Source organism: Triticum aestivum, chromosome 3A, assembly GCF_018294505.1.
Source record: "Triticum aestivum cultivar Chinese Spring chromosome 3A, IWGSC CS RefSeq v2.1, whole genome shotgun sequence".
Lineage (NCBI taxonomy): Eukaryota > Viridiplantae > Streptophyta > Magnoliopsida > Poales > Poaceae > Triticum > Triticum aestivum.
Window position 1 is genome coordinate 726,461,895 of NC_057800.1, and position 23,040 is coordinate 726,484,934.

General features: G+C 44.1%; 1 long non-coding RNA gene across 3 annotated transcripts; it reads right to left on the reverse strand.

Moving 5' to 3' along the window:
- Positions 1-16,579: 16,579 nt before the first annotated feature.
- LOC123059480 (uncharacterized) lies at positions 16,580-22,623 on the reverse strand. Of its 3 annotated transcripts, XR_006427456.1 has the most exons (9): positions 22,126-22,623; positions 21,659-21,953; positions 20,630-21,556; positions 19,930-20,048; positions 19,450-19,574; positions 18,383-18,511; positions 18,228-18,288; positions 17,389-17,528; positions 16,580-17,297 (listed from the first exon to the last, which is right to left on the reverse strand). It is a non-coding gene; the product is annotated as an uncharacterized lncRNA (long non-coding RNA). The 3 variants fall into 3 exon arrangements; XR_006427457.1 differs by lacking the exons at positions 21,659-21,953; positions 22,126-22,623 and having other exon boundaries at positions 20,630-21,651; XR_006427458.1 differs by lacking the exons at positions 21,659-21,953; positions 22,126-22,623 and having other exon boundaries at positions 19,964-20,048; positions 20,630-21,648.
- Positions 22,624-23,040: the final 417 nt, after the last annotated feature.

The following is a 23,040-nucleotide window of genomic DNA, read 5'->3' on the forward strand; positions in this document are numbered from 1 at the left end:
TATCGTTTGTCTTCGAAACTTCCATGTTTTGAAGACTTTCATAAAAATCGCCTATTCACCCCACCCCCTCTAGTCGATCACTAGCACTTTCAATTGGTATCAGAGCAAGGTACTCCCTTAAGATGTGCATGCATCTTGAAGCCATTGATGTCGACCTATGGTATGTCGTCAAGAACGGCGTTCCAAAGGCTGGAGAAGGTGTCACTGCTGCTGATGTCAAGAAGTTCGTTCAACTGGGCTCTACTGCCAAGAATATCATCTGTGGTCATCTGACCAAAGGACAGTATGGCCGTGTGAGTGCTTTTGAGACTTCCAAGCTAGTCTGGGACTGGCTCTCCAAGGTCAACAAAGGCGTCTCCACCCAGAGAGATCAGAGAATCAGTGTCCTTCGCAACCTCTTCAACCGCTTCAAGAGAAATGACAATGAGAATGTCCAGCTCACATTTGATTGACTCACTGACATCACAAATGAGCTTCAAGCCCTCGGCGCCACTGAGATCACCAAGCATGAAGTCGTCAAGACACTCCTGAGATCACTTGACAGTTCGTTTGACACCCTAACCCTGATGATTCAAGAACACCCTGATTTCAAGACACTCGATCCGTCTGACATACTTGAGAGGCTCAACACACACGAATTTCAGCTTTTTGAGAAAAGAGACATCTGCGGTCCCAGCTATGGGCAAACTCGTGCCTTGAAGGCAAAAGCTGTCTCCTCATCTGAAGAAGAATCTGACAGCAGTTCTGATGATCCTGAAGACATTGGAAAGGAGCTTGCTATGCTTGTGAAGAAGTTCCAAAAATTCACCAAGAAGAAAGGGTTCAGAAAGTCTTCACGATCAAGCTCAAGGAATGACGAAGCTTTTGCTCATGACTACAGGAAGAGAACATGTCACAAGTGCAAGAAACCTGGCCACTACGTCTCTGAGTGTCCACAGTGGGACAATGAGAACAAGAAGAAGAAGATCAAGGATTATGACTCTGACGACAAGAAGAAGAAGAAATACTCAAAGTCTTCTTCCAAGTCTTCCTCGAGGTCTTCATCACACAAGAAGAGCTCATCTGGCAAGGCACATGCGTTTGTTGGCAAGGAAATGGATTCTGAGGAGGAGTCTGCTTCTGAGGAGGCGGAGGTGGAGTCTGAGGAGGAGTCCGATTCTGGCGTTGCGAGTCTGGCTACAGCATACGTTGCCAAGTCCATCTTTAGCACTGAAGACAATGACTTCATCACCGACACCGATGCAAATGACAAGGACTACTCCGCTCCTTACTACTGCTTCATGGCACGCGGTGCCAAGGTAAACACACGCACTACTCACTATCAAACATCTAGTGACGATGAATCTGATTGTGATTCCAAACCTAGCTACAAAACACTTGCTAAAATTGCAACTAAACAACAGAAAGCTATGGAACACATTCAAAAACTGTTAGACAAAAGCGATGATCTGTTAGACGCTGAAATGACTCGATCTCAATCCTTAATTGAAGACATAAAAAATCTTCATGTTAAGTATGAGGAACTTGAAAGTCGTCATGAAACGCTCTCAACAACTCATGAAAGGCTTTTCTATTATTATCTTCAAAGGAAGCAAGATCTTGAGAAATTGAGAGCGGCTCATGAAGATCTTCAAAATGAAAACGAGTCACTTCGCGCCAAACAGATCAGTTCAGCTCAGGAAGGATTTGAACCACCATGTCTTAAATGCATTGAGCGTGATAACGCTACTTCTATTGCTGAATGTTCTACTGCTGCTACTGTTGCAATATCTTCACCTGTTGATGTCGTAACTAACCCCTCTGTTGAGGATACCACTGCTATTGCTGATGAGAATGCTAGGTTGAAGGCACTGCTTGAAACAGGGATCTACAAAAGTCTCAAAGGGCATCATACACTATGTGATGTCCTCAAAAGGCAGATCCTGAACCGAAACCCTAGGAAAGAGGGTGTTGGGTTTGAAAGGAAAATGAATGCCGATGGCTCTTACTGGAAACCTGAGCAGTACCCCAAAACCACATGGGTTGCTGCAAAGGAACCTTCAGCGGATCCATCCACCCTATCTGGCTTCACTTGTGCTAATCCCATTGTTATTGATGAATCTTTGATGCAAACTACAAACTGTTTAAGAATCAGAACGGTGAAGTGTTTGCCAGGTATATTGGTACTAACTGCAGGAATGGACCGCCTATGAAGAAGATCTGGGTGCCGAAAAGGTGTTTGGAGAATCTTCCTGTGAATGTCATCATGACACCACAGGTGAAGAAGACAAACCCCAAACCACAGGCTTCATACGGTCCAAAGGCTTCATACAGACAGAGGACTCACCGGAGTCGCACTAACGCAAATGTTTTGCAGGGAAGCCATACTCAGGCCTATGAATATGAGCGTGGTTCATCAAACCGCCATGTTCATAAGACCAGGAACTATTCTGCTTATTCTTATGAGTATTATTGTCCACCTGCAAGTCTTTTTGCTAGGGCTCCAAAGCCAAAGTTCTCAGATGCTGCACTTAGACTCATTGCTTCAAAGCCACCCTTGAAGATGTGGGTGGCTAAGAAAGCTTAACTCTCTTTTGCAAGGAAAGGTCTCTAGAAGAAAACCAAAATCGTTCCACGCTATTGCTGGGGACCTTAAACATCTTGTAGGGCGCAAGATCAAATGCCCAAATGGTCTTATTATGTACTTTGTTCCTGAGTCGCTTGCTGCTTGCCCCATCAGTCCGAATCTCGATCTAAGTTTTCACAATCCACTGGCTCATCAAATGTTTTTGCTTCACAATTCTCTTGGTGAAGCCTATCCGCCTAACTACACTGTAGGGTACAACACCAGCGGCTTCAGAACGGATTATTGATAGTGGGTGTACCAATCACATGACTGGCAAGCGAAGCCTTCTTATGGACTCAACCTTACGTCCATCCGACAAAAGTCAGATCACATTTGCTGACACTAGTAAAAGTAAGGTATTGGGTCTAGATAGAGTTGCAATCTCAAAGGATCAACACATGGATAAAGTCATGCTTGTTGAATCCCTTGGTTTCAACTTAATGTCTGTTTCAATGCTTTGCGATTTAAACATGATTGTGATGTTTGGAAAATATCGTTGCCTTGTACTGATGGAATCTGACAAGTCTCTAGTGTTTGAAGGGTATCGGAAAGATGATTTGTACATGGTAGATTTCTCAGCAGGACCACAACTTGCCGTATGTCTTCTAGCAAAAGCTTCTGAATGCTGGCTCTAGCATCGGAGGCTAGGACATGCTGGCATGAGGAACCTCCACACCCTTGCAAGGAAGAAGCATGTCATAGGCATCGATGGCGTCAAGTTCAAGAAGGATCACTTATGCGGTGCCTGTGAAGCAGGGAAGATGACGAGGGCCAAGCATCCCTCAAAGACAATCATGACAATGACTCAACCCTTCGAACTGCTCCACATGGATCTTTTCGGTCCCACTCATTACTCAACACTTACTACTACTGCTTGTCTCTATGGCTTTGTCATTGTTGATGATTATTCAAGATATACTTGGGTGCATATAATCCACTACAAGATTGAAGTGCAGGATGTCTTCAGACGCTTCGCCAATCGAGCCATGAACAACTATGGCGTCAAGATCAAGCACATCAGAAGCGACAATGGCACTGAATTCAAGAACACTGGTCTAGACACTTATCTTGATACTTTGGGCATTACACATGAATTCTCAGCTCTGTACACACCACAGCAGAATGGTGTCATGGAACGCAAGAACAGAACACTTATTGAGATGGCCCGAATGATGCTTGATGAATACAAGACTCCAAGAAAGTTCTGGCCTGAAGCCATTGATACTGCATGCCATACAATCAACCGTGTTTATCTTCACAAGCTTCTCAACAAGACATCCTATGAGCTCCTTACTGGCAAGAAGCCAAATGTCAGTTACTTCAGAGTATTTGGCGCTAGGTGCTCGATCAAGGATCCACATCACACTTCAAAATTTGCACCAAAAGCACATGAGGGTTTTATGCTTGGATATGGAAAGGATTCGCACTCCTACAGAGTCTTCAACCTTTTTCACTATAAAGTGGTAGAAATAGTGGATGTGCGGTTTGATGAGACGAACGGCTCACAAAGAGAGCACCTGCCAAATGTGCTAGATGAAGTTCCATCTAGTGAATCAATCAAACTTATGGGAACTAGAGAAATCATACCGTCTGAAGTTCAGCCTGAAGAGGAACTTATCATCTCTGCACCTGATCAACCTGAAGACAATGCTCAGCCTGAAGACAATCCCTCTAACGATGACAATGATCAACAAGAGCATAATCTTCGTCCTGTACATCCTCGTGTTGCAAATGAAGTACAAATTGAGAGAATAATTGATAGAATCAATGCACCAGGTCCACTTACTTGTTCAAGGGCAACACAGCTAGCAAATTTCTGTGGGCACTTCGCATTTGTCTCAATATCTGAACCCAAGAAAGTTGAAGAAGCCTTCTTGGAACCTGAATGGATTCAAGCTATGCAAGAACAGCTTCAGCAATTTGAGCTGAATAATTTATGGGAACTGGTTAAGCATCCTGATCCTCACAAGCACAATATAATAGGCACCAAATGGATATATCGTAACAAGCAACATGAGCATGGTCAAGTTGTCAGAAAAAAAACTCGTCTCGTTGCTCAAGGGTACACTCAAGTTGAAGGGATTGACTCCGATGAAACATTTTCTCGTGTGGCTAGACTTGAAGCTATCCGCATACTGATGGCCTATGCAAATCATCATAATATTCTTCTGTATCAAATGGATGTGAAGAGTGTCTTTCTCAATGGCAAGATTGAAGAAGAGGTGTATGTTGCACAACCGCCTGGTTTTGAAGATCCAAAACATCCTGACATGGTGTACAAGCTCAACAAGGCACTGTATGGCCTCAAACAAGCCCCTCGGGCTTGGTATGACACACTCAAATACTTCCTGAAGAGCAAAGGCTTCACACCTGGTTCCCTCGACCCCACTCTCTCCACGAAGACATATGATGGTGAACTGTTTGTGTGCCAAATATATGTGGATGACATTATCTTCAGCTGCACCAATCAAAAATACACTAACGAGTTTGGATATATGATGCAAGAGCAATATCAGATGTCCATGATGGGTGAGCTGAAGTTCTTCCTTGGTCTTCAAATACGTCAGCAACGCAACGGCATCTTCATATCTCAAGAGAAGTATCTCAAAGATTGCCTAAAGAAATTTGGGATGCAAGACTACAAAGGTTTCACGACTCCAATGCCAGCCAAACATCATCTGGGTCCCGACGACAATGGTAAAGAGTTCGATCAAAAGGTATACCGCTCCATGATTGGGTCTTTACTTTATCTATGTGCATCTAGGCCAGATATTATGCTTAGTATTTGCATGTGTGCTCGGTTCCAAGCGGCACCAAAGGAATCGTATCACTTAGCTGTGAAGCGAATTCTTCGATATTTGGCTCACACCCCAACATTAGGATTATGGTATCCCAAGGGCTCAGAGTTTGATCTGGTTGGATTCTCGGATGCTGATTATGCTGGTAACAAGGTGGATCACAAGTCTACATCAGGCACATGTCATTTTCTGGGACGATCACTTGTATGTTGGTCTTCAAAGAAGTAGAACTATGTATCTCTCTCCACTGCTGAATCTGAATACATTGCTGCTGGATCTTGCTGCGCGCAGCTTCTATGGATGAAGCAAACACTCAAAGACTATGGCATTCATCTGAAGCAAGTGCCACTCTATTGCGACAACGAAAGCGCCATCAAGATTGCTAACAACCCAATTCAGCACTCGAAGACAAAGCACATTGAAATTCGTCATCACTTTCTCAGAGATCATGTTATGAAGGAAGATATTGATATTATACATGTCAACACTGAAGAGCAATTGGCAGATATCTTCACCAAGCCCTTGGATGAGAAGAGATTTTGCAAGTTACGGTGTGAGCTAAATATCTTGGAATCCTCAAATGTCCTGTGATCAGGCACACATCCTAACACTTATGCATATTGATGACTTAGATGTGCAACACACGAAGTGAAGTATATCTTCAATCAATGAAGACATACATTCTAAGTGTGAATACATTAATGTGGAATTTGACTTCGGAGCGCCACGATAATTGTGCACCGTGTCTGGGTCTAATACTTCCTATACGGTGGGTAACGGCACCACCAAATTCTTCTGTTTGAAGTGTTTTACCCATGGCGTTACATTTGCTATGTCTTCACATTTGGTTTGGCTTCAATCTCAACATGTCTTCATGATTATCTTCACTATGTTGATTATATATATACTAGTGTTCTGTCCTCTATAGCATTTACTTATAGCTATGTCTTCTTGTTGAATCTTTTGAACTAAGTGAATGTGATCGGACCCTAACCTCTCCATGCTTTCTATCTCAAACTCTATCTCTCCAAATCATATGCATTCTCTTGAAATTGTCGAATGTCTTCTCTGCGTCCTTGTCAACATAAGATACAGATACAAACATTAAGTCTGTTTTCAATGCTAATTCCTTCACATGAAACCAGGAGAAGTAGGAACGACCACCCGACAATCCAGGCGTGTGTGGGATGTGGAACAACCTTCGATATGTTGCATGATGGCCACGTGTCCTTCAGATGTGAATCACCAGGGGCACCTGTGTAATAACACTGAGCCATCCCTGTCCCTATAAATACACGCCTCACCACAGTCATTATCCTTTCTTCCACTCTCACACGAACCCTAGCGCCACCGCTAGCCCTCGACGACACCGGCGACGAAGCGCTTAGCTGCCGCAACCTCTCCGACGCCGTCTTCAGGCCGACCGCGGACATCGTCTTCTCCGCCGTCGCCGTAGGTGTCCTCCGTCGCCAAGTTAGGGCACGGACGATCGAACTGCTCGGCCTCCTCTTCCACTCCGTCTAGCAGTTCTTCGTGTGGTAAATAAAACTTCCTTTTTACGGCCCCTTTGATCCTATAGATTCGTCACTTTCTACCACAAGCAGTTTCTGTTCACACAAGTTGGATCTATTTCATACTGCATCTCACAATATGCCTAGTATGTTCACTTATGCTTCACAAAGTAGTTAGATTCCTCACTTGTACTGATCCATGGATTCGTACAAATCTGGAACCAACTCCTTATCTATGAGTGAATGTCTTCGCACGATGAGGTCAATGTCTTCTAAACTGATTTATCTTCAAAATCTTCTGAGAATGCATATGACCTCTTCCCCTTCCCTCGCACCTTAATGCTGTCACAGGTACATGTCCGTGGGAGAATCCCTTGGTTCTCATAGTCTGCATTCATTTGCAGAATTCTTACAGCATCATATAAATTCTCCCGAAGCCAGTTCCTATTTGTCCAGCAAGCGAAAGCCTTTGAACGTATTGAAGCCATTCAGTTTAAAGTTCATGGCAGCAGAGAAATCAGCAAGGAAGGGTGGCAGAAAGCGTCGAGGTGAAACATCAAGAGATCTGCCCGATAACCTCTGAGAGCTGTACAAGACAGATCCAGAAGAGGATTACAATCAGCGCAAGACACGAATCCAATGGATTCGACGATATTGGGCAGAATAGTGGTTCAAGTACAGGTTTGTGACAAAGGAATTGAAGGAAATATGCCCTAGAGGCAATAATAAAGTTATTATTTATTTCCTTATATCATGATAAATGTTTATTATTCATGCTAGAATTGTATTAACCGGAAACATAATACATGTGTGAATACATAGACAAACTTAGTGTCACTAGTATGCCTCTACTTGACTAGCTCGTTAATCAAAGATGGTTATGTTTCCTAACCATGAACAAGGTGTTGTTATTTGATTAACGAGGTCACATCATTAGTTGAATGATCTGATTGACATGACCCATTTCATTAGCTTAGCACCCGATCGTTTAGTATGTTGCTATTGCTTTCTTCATGACTTATACATGTTCCTATGACTATGAGATTATGCAACTCCCGTTTACCGGAGGAACACTTTGTGTGCTACCAAACGTCACAACGTAACTGGGTGATTATAAAGGAGCTCTACAGGTGTCTCCAAAGGTAGATGTTGGGTTGGCGTATTTCGAGATTAGGATTTGTCACTCCGATTGTCGGAGAGGTATCTCTGGGCCCTCTCGGTAATGCACATCACATAAGCCTTGCAAGCATTGCATCCAATGAGTTAGTTGCGAGATGATGTATTACGGAACAAGTAAAGAGACTTGCCGGTAACGAGATTGAACTAGGTATTGGATACCGACGATCGAATCTCGGGCAAGTAACATACCGATGACAAAGGGAACAACGTATGTTGTTATGCGGTCTGACCGATAAAGATCTTCATAGAATATGTAGGAGCCAATATGGGCATCCAGGTCCCGCTATTGGTTATTGATCAGAGATGTGTCTCAGTCATGTCTGCATTATTCTCGAACCGTAGGGTCCGCACGCTTAACGTTACGATGACAGTTATTATGAGTTTATGCATTTTGATGTACCGAAGTTAGTTCGGAGTCCCGGATGTGATCACGGACATGACGAGGAGTCTCGAAATGGTCGAGACATAAACATTTATATATTGGAAGCCTATGTTTGGATATCGGAAGTGTTCTGGGTGAAATCGGTATTTTACCAGAGTACCGGGAGGTTACCGGAACCCCCCGGGAGCTGTGTGGGCCTTAATGGGATTTAGTGGAAAGGAGAAGGGGAAGCCCAAGATGGGCCGCACGCCTCCCCCTCCCCTAGTCCTATTAGGACAAGGAGAGGTGGCCGGCCCCCCTCTCTCTCTTTCCCCCTTAGCGAATCCTACTCCAACTAGGATTGGGGGAAGGAATCCTACTCCCAGAGGGAGTAGGACTCCCTTGGCGCGCCCTCCTTGGCCGGCCGGCCCCCTCCCCTTGGCTCCTTTATATACGGAGGCAAGGGGCACCCCTAGACACACAAGTTGATCATTGAGATCGTTCCTTAGCCGTGTGCGGTGCCCCCTGCCACCATATTCCACCTCGATTATATTGTAGCAGTGCTTAGGCGAAGCCCTGCGACGGTAGAACATCAAGATCGTCACCACGCCGTCGTGCTGACAGAACTCCTCCCCGACGCTTTGCTGGATCGGAGCCCGGGGATCGTCATCGAGCTGTACGTGTGCTAAGAACTCGGAGGTGCCGGAGTAACGGTACTTGGATCGGTCGGATCAGGAAGACGTACGACTACTTCCTCTACGTTGTGTCAACGCTTCCGCAGTCGGTCTGTGTGGGTACGTAGACAACACTCTCCCCTCTCGTTGCTGTGCATCACCATGATCTTGCGTGTGCGTAGGAAATTTTTTGAAATTACTACGTTTCCCAACAGGAATATGCTGAGAAGAATGCCATCAAGCGACCATGGGGAGACATCCTATACAGAAATCTTCAACCCAGGTCTAGAGATGAAGCCATTGAACAAGGCTTCTATCCCTGCATGGTCCGTGGACCATAGCCTGCGGATGCTGACCCAACATCATTGCTATGGTGTCGTGACGACAATCTGTTCAAGCGCAACTTCCAGTTTGCCCAGAATTCGGTGAAGCAGAACAAGAAGTCTTTGGGACTAGACTTCAACTCTGGTCCCTCTGCTCCCCGTGCCGATGGCACCCGCGAAGCTGAACCCAATCTTGTTGGGCCCTTCTACAACCTGGAAGGTCTCATCACTCATATTGTGGTTCAAGGGACAGCTGTGGATGAGCCTGCAGATGACGCTGAATCTGATGAAGCGCCTGCATCGCCGAAGCCAAAGAAACTGAAGCAGCCTAAAGCTTCAAAGCCTGCCTCAGCACCAAAATCTCACGGGCGAAGCCATTGGCTACTGCACCTCCTAAAGACAGTGTGCAGTCTGAAGATTTGTCACGCATCTCCAAGCCCTTGAAAGTCAAGATGCCTCTGCCACACACCAGCCAAGAACTGACTGCTGCTGCTATTCTGCGCAATGATGCCATTGATCTATCCAGCGATGAAGATCTTGCAGATGACGCTCTTGAGCAACTGATCAAGAGCAAAGAAGAAGCAGAAATCTTCAATAATTTGCCTCTCTTTGACGTGGCAATCATCCATAACTTCATTGATGAGTGGTTTGACACGCCCAACCTCAGCTTTGAAGATCTGCAACTTCCGATTGGCCTCAGTGTTGCCTTCCATGGCGCCATTGCTTCAGACCTAGCTATAGCCAGCGCATCGTTGAACTGCAGCAAAAGATCGACTTTGAGAAAGCTCAGTTTAAGAAGCATATGGCCAAGCTCAGCGTGCAAGAGGTCAAGAACTTCAAGATCATGCTGCACGAGCTCAAAGAAGCCTTTCTCAAGAAGCATGAAGAAGCTCAAGGTTCTCGTGAGCGCATGAAGAGCCTGGCTGACAAGTGTGTGCAAGCCTACAATGAAGCTGAGAAGCGCAAGGCCCTTGGTCGTCCTGGCATCGATCCCAGGATGGCTGCAAAGAAGAAAAAGAAGCCCGCTGTGGCCGCACCCGACGCACCAAGGCAGGAAGCACATCCCATTGTATTCCCAGCCAGCATGACTGGCTCGAAGCCAAAGGCCAGGTCAACCGCTTCAGAACTGAAGAAGACAAGGACTGCTGAGGCTGAAGCCGGAAAGAGGAAACATCCTGAAACCTCTGATGCTGCTCCCTCCAAGAAGAAGCGGAAGACCAAGAAGGAATGGGCTGCTCCCACAGAGCCCCTGGTTGTTGTACCTATCTCAATGGTTCCCCCTACATCTACACACCAAGAGCGCCAACTGATTGTCCATGAGCCTGCTTCCACAGAGGCTCATACAGCTGAAGACATTCTAGCAGTTGATCCCACCGCTGCTGAAGACATTGGTCACCATGACAATGTTGAAGATGATGTAGTTCTTCCTCAGATCGAGCACCAACAGGTATCATCGCCTGTGCTTATGCACAGCGAACTCATCAGCATTGGTCGTCCTCTGACGCCAATTGCTCAGGATGTATCATGGGCTGATCACCCACAACAACAAGTCACACCACCCCGGCAAGAAGAAGAAGATGACTTTGAGGCCTACCCAACTCCATCTCCAAAGGCGTCGCCGGTGTTACGCAGGCTTCGCAAAGGACCAAGGTCTCAAGTCTCTGAGTATGAGGCTAAAGCTGCTGAAGACATTCCGGCTGCATCAGCCGATGACACCCAAGAAGAAGAACGTGTCCCTACTCCCCCAACTACTGAAGAAGCTGTTCTCGAGGAGAACATGTCTGTGCCCGACCCTCCAGCTCATCAAGTGGAGGTAGAAAATCTTGAGGCTGCCACCACCAACACGAATGAAGCCACTGACGTTGTCATGGCTGAAGCAAATGTCGAGCCTACACCAACCCATGAACCAGAAGTCAGCGAAGCCAATGATACTACTGCTCCTGTTCCTGCACCTGCTGCTGGTCCTCAGTTTGACTATCATATTGAGCATAGGCCTCAGGTACAGAAGCCAATGCCAAGGTTGCCCAGGTTTCCAGGTCCTGCATCAGCACCTGGACCTTTAATGTCAACGGCTTCAAAGCAGACAACACCTTCTTCAATAGCTCCAAGAACCCCTACTCAAGGAAAAGAATATCTTCTGATCAGTTCTGGAGCTATCCGCAGTGAAGTTATTACTCATGCATTCTGTACAATCAAGGTCGCATCTTCCCTCATATGCGTCTTGACACCGAAGCAATAACTGGACTGCCCTGCTTGGAAGAAGCTCTGGATTGTTTCAAACAGGTTGGCTTGTTGCCTTTCGTCACCGGCCAAGAGCACTAGAACGAAGAGTTGCTGCTCCAATTTTATGCCACTCTTCACATACGTGGCTACAACAGAGAACCGAAGACTTGGGTCCTTGAGTGGATGACAGGAAATGTTCATCACGAAGCCAAAGCCATTGATATCATTGAGCTCACTGGTCTGCCCACTCCTGGAGATCTCTATGAACCTGGCTGTCAGCTTCACAGTGAAGCTATGGAAAGCATCTTTCAGAAGCCTGAACCGAACATGAGTCAGATGCTCAGTATGATGAAGCCTTTGCCTTCAGATGCTGCCTATCCTAAGGAGTTCTTTGTTGAAGACCTTGAGTATCTGCCACGGACTATCTATCACATTATAAGGCGAACTCTCTGGCCCATCAAAGGACATTCTCCACATGCAAAGCTGGAAGGTGCAATGAAGACTTTGGTCTTCTATATTCTTCACGGCAAATGCTTCAATGCACAAGACTTCTTCATCCTCCAACTTGTTGCATCAGGATCTGATCTTTTTGGCTTGAAGTTCTATGCTCCATGGATAATGCGGCTGATCAAACTCCACTCAGCTATCTCATATCAGCCCTCTGCTCGCAATCATCGGATCTTTCTGCCTGACATGGATATGTCCGTTGAAGCCATCTATCCAGAGCCTGCCAAGGAGCCTCTTAGTCTTCAGAATGTGGAGCATCAAAGTTTCTCTCAGAACATTGAAGGAGTTGAAGCAGGCACTCGTGTTTATCCTCTGGCTGGTACTACACGTGCACCTCATCGTGCCCTCACTGAAGCCACTGAAAGCACTATTGCCCAACGGCCCAAGAAGCGATCTCGTGTTCTCAATGACCGAGAGCTTCTGGTTGCTCTTCATCAGAAACAGGATAGGCATCATGACTGGCTGAAGCGCCAAATGCAAAGCCTCTTGGTGGATGTCTACCGCATTCGCAATCTTGCCACCAAGAATGCCTTTGTTGCCCATGAAACCTGTCGGCGTACATGGAAAGGGCTGACGCTTATGTGTTCTGAGGATGATCTTCAAGAGGATGGCTTCTCTGAACGTTTCAAGTTTGACTCCACACCTCCCCGAAGGACTGTGCTGCGACGAACTCCCTCTCTTGAAGACTCTGAGTTCTCTTCCTCTACGGCAACTATGAATGCCAGAGTCATCGAGGACGAAGATGATGCTACTTCACCGCGCCCTACTTCTGCATGCATCGACACTGCCCCAAGTTCTTCTGCACCGCCGAACACCACCGACGACCTTGCTGCTTCACCTACTCTTCATGGGAATGAGTAGATGCTCTATGTCTTCAAACCTTTTTGGTCCTCACGGACAAAAGGGGGAGAAGCATATGAGTTTGATAGTCTTCAAGCGGGTCCATATGGGCGGTTACTTTATGTTTTGCCTAGTGTTTACAACTCTCATTTTGATACATTTGGTTCTTTGAGTTGTAACACTTAAACTTGATGGTCGTCTGCTACTTATTTGCTATTTTGTGATGCGATGATAAATTCCGCATGTGCGACGATAAATTCCGCAGTTAGATCATTTTACAGACGTCCATTTTACATTATGCATGTCATTATCTTCACATACTTTTCATGCATGATAAATTGTCATCATAAGTTGAAGAGGATCTCCACAAGTACAACCTGCCATGTGCATTTGCATTCCAAAAGTAAATTGCTTATATGCACATCTTCAGGGGGAGCCCTTGCAACTTATGAAGACAATTTCTTATCCTTTACAATTTCACATATTATATTCCCCGTTGAAAACTTTAACTAGTTTGTCATCAATCACCAAAAAGGAGGAGATTGTAAGTGCATCTAGTGCCACCCCTAGTTGGTTTTGGAGTATTGACGACAAACCTAGTTGAGGGACTAATGTGTTTGTGAGAATTGCAGGATAACACAGGTAGAAGTCCCTCATTGATTCGGTTTTCCTACCAGAGATGACCCCTAAAAATGTATGAAGACATTGAAGTCAAAGGTGGTATGTGAAGACATTCACATTGAAGACTATGACAAGAGAAGACATCGCATGAAGACTATGGAGCGCGAAGACTTAGATCTTTCGTAGTTCTTTTTCTTCTTTGTTGAGTCATAGGAACCACCGTACTGTTAAGTGGGGTCCAAGTGAACCAGTCACAATGACTGAAGTGATGCTTAACCAAAATCCTATGTCTTCGAGTGAAGACTATGAGAGCGAATCTTGTCCAGAGTTGGACAAGTCAGCTTTGCTTGTAGCCCAAGTAAAGTTGTCGTGTGTGTTTGAAATCTGACCATTGGAACACGTGTCAGTTCCTTAGTGACCCAGGGTCATTTCGGACAAATCAGGTCGGGTTGTCTAGTGGCTATAAATAGCCCACCCCTACAACCATAAACGGTTGGCTGCTCAGAGTTAAAGTACGGCTGTTGTCGTTTGAGAGCAACCCACCTCGAAGCCTTTGAGAGAGAATTCCTTGCAAGGATAAAGTCCTAACCACCCAGAGCCAAAGAGGGTTAGGCATCACTTAAGTCGTCCTGTCTGTGTGATCTGAAGACTTATTACACTTGAGGACTGTGAATCCTCCAGCCGGTTAGGCGTCGCGTTCTGAGCATCCAAGAGTCATTGTGGATCACCCCTGAACGAAGTCTGTGAAGGTTTGGGAGTCTACCTTGAAGACTTACCAGAGTGATTGAGCGAGGTCTGCGTGACCTTAGCTCAAGGGGAATACGGTGAGGACTAAGGGTTCTGAGCTGCGTGTTCAGGACTGGGTGTCCGGGACTGCGTGTCCTCAGGTTTAAATACCTAGTCGCCCTAACCAGACGTACAGTTGTCACAGCAACTAGAACTGGTCCAACAAATCATTGTCTTCAACGAGTCACTGGTTTCATCCTTCCCTTCCCTTTACTTACTGTTGGTCCTTGTGAAGTCATTGCATGATTGCATTATCTTTTGTCTTCACAGAGTGACTGCTTGTTCTGATTGGCTTCACAATATCTTCCTACCTGATCCTTACTGCCTAGCTGCTATTAGTCATTGTGCTTTCACTTCCTTGGTTACTTGACTAAGGTTTGCCTAGTGTAGTCTACCTTCCGCTGCGTGGTAATAGGTTTACTTCTATCGTTTGTCTTCGAAACTTTCATGTTTTGAAGACTTTTATAAAAATCGCCTATTCACCCCCCCCCCTCTAGTCGATCACTAGCACTTTCAAGACTTCCAAACCTTCACAGACTTCGTTCACCGGCGATCCACAATGACTCTTGGATGCTCAGAACGCGACTCCTAACCGGCTGGAGGATTCACAGTCCTCAAGTGTAATAAGTCTTCAGATCACACAGACAGGAAGACTTAAGTGATGCCTAACACTCTTTGGCTCTGGGTGTTTAGGGCTTTATCCTCGCAAGGAATTCTCTCTCAAAGGCTTTGAGGTGGGTTGCTCTCAAACGACAAAAGCTGTGCACTAACTCTGAGCAGCCAACCATTTATGGTTGTAGGGGGTGGGCTATTTATAGCCACTAGGCAACCCGACCTGATTTGTCCGAAATGACCCTTGATCACTAAGGAACTGACACCTGTTCCAACGGTCAGATTTCAAACACACACGGCAACTTTACTTGGGCTACAAGCAAGTCTGACTTATCCAACTCTGGACAAGATTTGCTCTCATAGTCTTCGCTCGAAGACATAGGATTTTGGTTAAGAATCACTTCAGTCATTCTGACTGGTTCACTTGGACCCCACTTAACAGTACGGTGGTTCCTATGACTCAACAAAGAAGAAAAAGAACGACGAAAGAAATAAGTCTTCGCGCTCCATAGTCTTCATGCGATGTCTTCTCTTGTCATAGTCTTCAATGTGAACTAGATGACCCGTTGCGCCCATGGCACAAAGGTCGAGCGCAAACCAAGTATTGGAAGAGTGTGCATTGTAATATATAGATATAGAATGAAACATATGGAAATAAACGCATAAGAGCATTTTCAGTTGGCATACATTTGGATTTATTCGAGCTAATATTCTTGATAGAGCAAACAAAAATATATTTTTTTACATCAAGAATTTCAGAAAGCAGAGCTTGCATACCTGCAATGAGCAGAGCAATAGACAAAGGAACAATATTTTAAAGTATTGTTGCTGCCAAAGCACAGCTTACGATACTGCATGCAGCAAGCAAGTGATAGTGATAGAAAATTATGCATAGGCCCTTGGATGTGCACTTGAAGGGAAAAACATATATTTCTTTCATCATAGCCTTTTCAAAAGCATACCACACAACAGTCTAAGCAGCAAATGACCGACAGTTAAACACATAGCATGATCTTAGGTGATTACATAAGATTCAGAAGGATGATAAACGTAGAAGTCTTGGTAGGCATACATATATTAATGCTAAATTATATAACAAGAGGCTCTTGCAACTTGCTTATATTGAGTAGACGATCATGCACAATCCCTTGAAAGTGCATTTGAAGGCGAAAACATATGCTTGACCTTTCTCCATGCTAGATGGATGGTGCAAAGGGCGATAGCATACAAGTTTTCAAGCCATGAAAGTAGGGCCCGCGTGTCCCATGTTCTACTCTTTCTCCCCGGCGACCGCACTTTCACTCCGAGGGGCGCAACCGGCTGCTAAATGTGGACACGACCGAAACAATAAGGACCGTCGCCGGCGAAAAATTATAGTTTAGTTGCATATAATTGTATGGATTTGATGATTTGCAAATGATGTATCTGGTCATGAATATATATTCTTTTGTGCTGACTAATCACTATCCACGGACGAGCAGCGCGTCCACAGGCGGTTGGGGCCAGATTTTGATACTTGTGGCTGTATATGCTCTTATATTCTAAGAATAGTAGTTGGAATAAGTCAGACAAAACAGTACAGATCATACAAGTGCTACAAATTAGCACCAAGATAAAATTACAATTGTGACACTGAACCACACATTCTGGACACCTATACACACGCGTGGCGCATATAGCATAGAATCACCACGTGGTTGACTGTTGGTCTTGGTTCCATCAACCAGTTCATTGGATTCGTTCCCCTCTCCCCATTGTACTCGTAATGGAGAGAAAGCACGGCTCCATCTTCACGGCAGCTCACTCTGCAGCTTGACGGCGGAGCGGCTCTCGCTGCAGCTCAGAGGCGCTGCGGCTACATCTGCATCTCAGTGGCCCGGCAGATTGGAGGCGCAACGGCTCGCCGGCTCCATGTGCATCTCGGGGGACCAGCAGCTCGGAGCTGCGGAAGCGGGTATGTCGCCGCCGTTGCTCGTATCGGCTAGCCAAATCCTCGCAGTTGCTGCTGTTGCTCCCCGTCGAAGGTGGCGTCTATTTTGGCTGTGCTGGCACTCCCTGAAGCTGATGACTTTCGACTGCAAGCGAGGCTCCAGCAAGACCACGGTGGCCGCCGTTGCCCCTCATGTAAAAACTAACCTCCTTCATTGTTTGATGAATCTATAGAATTTTTTGTGATTCAATTCCACTGTAGCACGAGGGGCACCATAATCTGCTCTTTTGCCAAGATTAGTGGAACGGCAAAGTACATCTTCATTTTCTGAAAAATAGAACAAAAAACAGAAGATGCAGGGAGTGAGCACTCGTAGAAGTAAACTCCAAAAGGAGAAACTCATGGTCTCGTCATTTACAATAGGCCCAGTTGGAAAATGGCCTGTCAGGCCGTCGACGTTGCTGACGTGGTGCACCGGCCGACATTATTGGTGAACTGTTGTCGGAGTTGAACTTGTTCATGGATAGTGATGGAAAGCGTCCCTAAGGCCTGGACGAACTGAGCATAGTCGGAGAACAAATAAGCATTTTAACATAAGGGCATCACATAATTAGTTACAAAATCTGAATTCAAAAACTATGCTAGATCTGCAGTTTTTTTCATGCATCATCTGAGTTAACTATACTTTATGCGCAGCAGCAGCCTGAAGCCAAAGGAATGCAAAACTGTACAAACTAAGGTAAAAACATGTCCAGATCCTAATAACTTTGAAAGTTTGAGTCCTAATAGAACAGTTCAAATAGTTAATAGTCAGAAGAGGCTAATTAAGGTACTTGTATAAGGTACTTAACTGGGCATACATAATATCTAGGATCAAAGAATTTAGATAAGATGCCAAGGGTTCGTCATTCTATAAATGGAACTCACCTGAACACTAAAGCCATGGTTGTCATTGCATAGCTCTAGATTAAATAATAAGGGCCATACCAAAAGATTTATGCATTAGTGCATGAATGAAGAGAAAATAAAATGACTCTATAATGTCCCATGCTATATGAACACCAAATCAGGGCAACAGAAGATCACCCATAAAAAAATGGAACTATGTGAGTATAAATTTTCAGGAAAACAATAGTATGGTGAGATGCATTGTGCACTAAGGATTATAAGCTCATGTATGTACATTTGAACAAATAGATGATTAAGAAAGGGGAACATGCAACAAAAAAAGATTTCGAAAAGTAGTAGTAATTTTACCTCTGTAACAGAGGAAGTACAAAAATGTATTGGTTGGCATTTCCTCCGGTTGGCGAATTGCCTGGGATAAAAAAGCAGTAGCTATAATGATGGTGTTACTTTCTTGTGCAAGCACCAAAACTTCGCCAAAAAGTAAAATATACCGGGAGCATTACCTTTATTTTCCCTATAATCCTTGCCCTTGCTTCTAGATTATATGATGGCAGTGCAAGCTAGCCAACATCTTCAGATTAGTCCATCCAAAAAGCACCCCAAAGGTAACAGTTGGATTGATTGTATCATTCCTGAAACACCATTTCAGAAATTCAGTTGGTGCTTAATAGTAAATAGAAGTGCAGGACATGCTTATCACGCTTACTTAGGACTCATAGGCCTTATCTAATCCCTCTCCAAAGCAAATCATCTATTCGATGTGAAATAGGCAAGAGGTAGGCAAAAATGCTATATACCAAAGAGTATACGTCAATCTAAACTGAAGTATTGCTCACAAGGAACAGAGTATGATAACATGTCGTTGCTCACTCTAAAAATAAAATAAGTTGTTGGAAAGGAGGGGGGGCTATTTTATTTATACAGTTTAGTTTAGTGATTTAGTACAAATAAGAACATGTCCAAACCTGATAGGCACGACAATCTCAAATCTATGGGGTCAGTTTGGTTAGATCAAGATGAGCAGAAACGAAATGCACCATATACATTTTCAGTTTAATCAACAGATGTGCTATTCTCTGAATATGAACATCACATGGCCAATTTCTAATAGTACCCTACTTTTTTCTGTATGGCTCCTGTGATTTTTGAGTGCAAACCGATGAGATTAGCTTAACTAAATTATCTTAGAATCCCATAGAGACTACAGCAGCAGCAAGAAAGCATTATGGTTTTTCCCTAAAAAAATAAAGCATCATGGTTAAACTTATGCAGTTACCAACGCCTGTTTTATTTAAACAGAAGAAACTTAAATTAACTACGGTCTCTCACAATGCCATTAATTAGAGACTACAACAGCGGCAAGAAAGCATCACGGTTTATGTTTTGCAACTATCAAAATGAGAGCTCGTGCGAACAAAAGATAGTAAATTATTCAGCCTAGGATCATGGTTCAGTATACAAAATCTGAAACCTGAAAGTATCATGGTTTATGTTTTGCAACTACCGAAATATGAGCTCGTACGAACAAAATTATGTTTTGCATGGAAGTATAGATTGAGAAATCTGAAACCTGAGCAAGAAGGTCCATGCTTTAACATGTAAAATAAAGAAGAAGAGAACATCTCGAAAAATACAACTTGTCCTTCCGCTGCTTATCCTCTGATTTATGCATATGCATCCAGTAATATAATCAACCTGTACCAAAGTAAAATCATATGCTTGAGATAACTTGGCAGAGTATAAACAGAGAAGAATTCAAATGTACAACTTAGGTCTATCTCATGAAAGATGGGTGCTTGCATCCAAATCTTCCTCGCGATTTATTTATGCAACCACAAAATTCTTTGAAGAAAACATGAGACTGTTATGATTTAAACTGATTTAGACTCTCATGTGCGCTTTAGCCATTTTACCAATACTATTTTAAAAGCAAGAGATATTTTTAAACGACACTAACAGTGCAAGCTTAGATAATGCACCACAATATATAGATCCAAATCAATTAATTGGCTTCTTGGACAATTATATCAATCTAAATCAATGAACCAACCTACAGGAGAGTTTTAGGCATGCAGTGTCACTACCAAATTTGAATTTGCTACGGGCACCAATGAAGAGGGGCCAGCTTGTCTGGATTAGGAGAAGACGGAACAGCCTCTGTTTTTGAGCCTGCTAAAATCAAACATGTGTTATTCTTGTAGGAACGCATTCCATCTACGAAGATTAAAAAAAGGAACATAGATAAACCAAGTTGCTTCGGTTTCTTCATTATCAGGAACTATTTAATTTGAATACAAAGGCGTCATTTACCACTTTAGATGAAACTGCATTGCTAGTGGCCACACCTAAGAGTTTGTATTATTTCTTAAATATTAACTCGTCCATAATAAATGACAGAAGGCTCTTCGTCTATGATTTAAGAATTCAATCAGATATGTAAGGAAACACTTATATACGTATATACATAGGCTAGGTTCAGAAATGTTCTATGAGGTTAGGAGTAAAGGAAATTGTATACTTTCGGAGAATTATATATTTAAACTTGCTCAGCTACAACCAAAGGCACGTGTGTGGATGTAAGTAACATGTATCTGTACATAGGCTTTATTGAGCATGATTTAGCCTTTGCTACAGCCTGCTATGGCGAAAAGGCCTAAATCTGAATATATATGCCACTAAAGTACCCATGTTTCTCAACAAAAAGGGTCAACTGTAATCCTAAATTGTGGTACTGAATTTTATGCACTCACCGGATAAGCAATGGTCATAATACAAGTTTATGGCTGACACGTCACAACCAGCAAGCTTCAGTTTAGCTCCAACCTGTACACTATTTAGGAATGCATACAAGCAAGTCCTGTACAGAGCAACAACACGGACAAGTGCGTGCTGTATTTCAGAGATTAAAAATTGAGATTTTCAATCTGGGACAAATTAGATATATGTTGCAGCTAGAATTCTAATTGGAGTAATTTCCGCCGGAATGTGGTTTTTATACTAAATCCAATTAGATGGATTATTTTGTGTTTATAGCCGCCATAATCAAGGCTCTGAACCTGGTACTATTTGCATGATAATGGGGGTGCTCTCACACATCTGCAATAGAGATACTATTCTTTTCATAAGCTCTTACTTTTCTACCCATATTACTTAGTTGTGCCCCTGTTTACTGCTGACACTACAAACTTTAGTTTATGTGGGTGTATACAAGATGTATAAAACATGAACCTGGCAAGAAAAATACAAGGGATTACCTGAATATATGATGCTACAGTATACATATCTTTCTAACTAAAAAATAAGCCTATCACTTTCTGCTCTAAGATTTTCCATGACAGAGGTCAGGCGTGGGCTTTCTTGTTTGATAGTCGTCGTTGACACATAAATGTGCAACACAAACCGAACCCGTGAAACCATAGAAACATAAGTTCAGAAATAGAAGAACTAAAATGGATTTGTTCGGTTTAGTTTAAAGATGTGTCAGTTAAAGTAGACTACAACTAATCAAGTTGCTGGTCCTAACCACCGTACATAAATGAGCCCATACATATTTCACTAAATAGGAGAGGAACAATCAATTTTCGCAATAGCTAACCTGCAACTGTACATCTAAGAATCATTTTCCTGGGCATCCTCTGTCCTTTCCTTTTTATCTTCTCTGGATTTATCTTTTACCTCTACCAATGCATATACATATGGCATTCAAACAGAGTAGGTAATCGCAAGCATATGCAAACCCAAGACACAAAGAATCAGATTTGGAACAGAGAGAAGGATACCTCTGCAGTCACGGCACTGCAAATACGCAAAGAATCATATATATGCCTCTTCTCCATATAACGCCAACGTGTTCCGTATAAAATAATTAAACAACCTGAAAGCAGCAACATGTACTAACATAACAGAGAAACTCCAATCGCTAACATTCATAAGAACACATATCCAAAGGGTGACAAAGAAAGATTCAGGCTACATCACTTCCAACAGGAAGAAACCAAAAAAGGGAGTGGGAAGTAACATAACCTTGATAGTCAACGACATAGATGACCCAGCAACTAACCGAGGAAATAAACTCTGTTGAAGCAACAGGATATGAGACAAGGAGTGGCAAACTCAGAGTCATTGAACAAATGGGATTTAGATGGTTCAGAGAAGTTTAATCTAAGAAGGGATAGAATCAACCATAACATCAAAATCAAACTATAGGAACAAACATGGGGGAGGCAGAGGGAGAAAGAGAATTCACCTTGTTCCCCATGACCCAATTCTTCGTCTAAATTCTTCCTGTTCTTTTCTGTCTCATATCTTCACACATCATGCTTAGAGAAACAGTAAACCAACGATTGAAATTAGATCATAAAAAAACTAAGGTAAAATTCGAAGGAAGAAGATGGCGAGATGGAGATGGGCAACCTAGATTGAGGACCACGACAAGGGCCGACGAGCAGTGTCTGACACATGACACGAGCGCCGTCTGGGCCTCCGGTCTCGCTGCTTCTTCCCCCCCCCCCCCTAGTGCCGTCCTCCTCTGCTCCTTCTCCCCCTACGGTCCTCCTCTGCTCCTTGGCAGCGACCTGTGACCGGTCCAGAACCACGGCCCACAGCGCTGGTTGATGGAAGATGGCGAGGCATCGTCCTGCAGGAGGCTGCGGGATGCGCTGGGGGAAGAACGACATGAGCGGCGACGCCGCCGACGACCATGTGCTGGGGCTTCAGGAGGAGAGAAGTGTAGGGGGAGGACGAGGCGGCGTAGTGGCGGCGGAGAGAATTGGAGAAGGGGATGCGAGCGATTGGTGTAGGGTTTCACCGTGCGAACCCCCACGCTCGCTGCAGAGTCTTTCTTTTTTCACGCAGGCCACACGCGAGACGCACCACCACGCTGGGCCCGTGGGCAAAGAAGACCCACCCGTCATCCACTGGAGCATGAAACAATAATGTGCGAGAAAACAGATGGTTGGATTATTGACAGCACCGTAAAACGCTACAGTAGCGGTAGATCGAGCGAACCACATTCATCGCACGACGTAGTTGCTCCAGAGAGGCGGGTTGCCTAGCGTGATTTATATGTTCAATGTCTTCACATACCACCTTTGACTTAAATGTCTTCTTACATTTTTAGGGGTCATCTCTGGTAGGAAAACGGAATCAATGAGGGACTTCT